General features: G+C 42.4%; 1 non-coding gene across 1 annotated transcript; it reads right to left on the bottom strand.

Moving 5' to 3' along the window:
• Positions 1–443: 443 nt before the first annotated feature.
• On the bottom strand, positions 444–550 carry LOC141676035 (small nucleolar RNA R71). The gene has a single exon (XR_012556648.1). It is a non-coding gene; the product is annotated as a small nucleolar RNA R71 (small nucleolar RNA).
• Between the last annotated feature and the right edge of the window lie 1,299 nt (positions 551–1,849).

Here is a 1,849-nt window from a genome sequence, read left to right as displayed (position 1 = left end):
TGAGGACAAAGAGAAAGTAGCAGAAGAAGAGAAAGTCGAGGAACCAACTCTAGTAGTGATGAGAGATCAAGCAGAAAATCCTAAGGCTCTAATAGACTATTCTCAGCCTAAGATCAATGACATTCAATCGAGCATCATTAGACCAGCCATCTCGGCTTTTTGAGATCAAGTCGAGCATGATTCAGATGATACAGAACTCAGTTCATTTTGGGGGTTCTCCTATAGAAGACCCCAACTTGCACATCAGGGATTTCATCGAGATCTGCGACACTTTCAAGTTCAATGAGGTGACTGGAGATGCTATCAAGCTGCGACTCTTCCCATTCTCTCTGAGGGATAAAGCAAAGTGCTGGTTACATTCTCTGCCACCAGGGTCTATCACCATATGGGAGGATCTTGCTCAAAATTTTCTCACTAAATTCTTCCTGATGGCGAAGACTGCTGCAATCAGGAATGCTCTTACTCAGTTTGCTCAACAAACTGGAGAATCTCTGTGTGAGGCTTGGGATCGATATAAGGAGATGCTAAGGAAGTGCCCACACCATGGCATGCCTGATTGGATGATTATAAATTATTTCTATAATGGTTTGGGTGCTCAGTCTAGACCTATGATTGATGTAACATCAGGAGGAGCGTTGTGGGCTAAAAGCTACAATGAAGCTTATGAATTGATCGACCTGATGGCTGCTAATGAATACTAGAATCCTTCTTAGAGGCTAACTTAGGGCAAGGTAGCAGGAATTCTAGAATTTGATGTAGCAATTGCTATAGCTGCCCAACTTCAAGCATTGACGATGAAAGTGGACTCTTTGGCAAATTATGGAGTTAATCAAATTTCTAGTATTTGTGAGCTTTGTGCGGGAGTGCATGAAACAGAGCAGTGTGCTATTTCTAGCGAATCAGCTCAATTTGTAAGCAACTTTCAGAGATCACAGCAACAAGCTCCAGCCACTTATCATCCGAATAACCGCAATCATCCTAACTTCAGCTGGAGTAACAATCAGAATACGGTGCAGCAATCTTATCAGCCATATACAGTAAAGCAGTATAACCCTCCTGGCTTTCAGCAACCGCAATATGCCCCGAGGAAACAACTTCAACTTCAGCAGCTACCGCAAGCTAATGAAAAATCTGAATTGGAGGAGTTGAGGCTCATGTGAAAGAGTCAAGCTATGTCTATCAAGACCTTGGAGAATCAGATTGGGCAAATTGCTAACGCATTATTGAATCATCAACCTGGCATGCTCCCAAGAGATACTGAAGTGCCAGACAAGAAGGAAGCTAAGGAGCATGTGAAGGCAATAACATTGAGGTCTGGTAAGGTTGTGAATCCTGAAAAAGCAAAGACTCCATAATATGAAGTTGTGGGGAAGAAGAAGTGTAGAAGGAAGCAAAAGTAGAACCAAGGAAGACTACTGTTAAGCACACTCCTCCTGAGGGTAATACAGGGGAGAAACATATCTATCCTCCACCTTGTTTTCCTAAGAGGCTGCAGAAGAAAAAGTTGGACAAGCAGTTTGAGAAGTTTCTGGATGTGTTCAAGAAACTTCACATCAACATACTCTTCGCTGAAGCTCTTGAACAATTGCCTAGTTAGGCAAAGTTCATGAAAGGTATTCTCTCTAGGAAGGTGAAACTTGATGACTTAGAGACCGTTGCTCTCACAGAGGAATGCAGTGTTGTGCTGCAATAAAAGTTGCCTCCGAAACTTAAAGATCCTGGAAGCTTCACTATTCTATGCACCATTTAAAAGATTTCATTTGACAAGTGTCTATGTGACTTGGGAGCTAGCATCAATCTGATGCCTTTGTCAATCTTCAAGAAGTTAGACTTGCCTGAGCCAAAGCCT

The sequence above is a fragment of the Apium graveolens genome, chromosome 7 (assembly GCF_009905375.1).
Source record: "Apium graveolens cultivar Ventura chromosome 7, ASM990537v1, whole genome shotgun sequence".
In the NCBI taxonomy this organism is placed as follows: domain Eukaryota; kingdom Viridiplantae; phylum Streptophyta; class Magnoliopsida; order Apiales; family Apiaceae; genus Apium; species Apium graveolens.
Note: the sequence above shows the minus strand (reverse complement) of the source record. Positions and strands in the feature narration are given on the sequence as shown.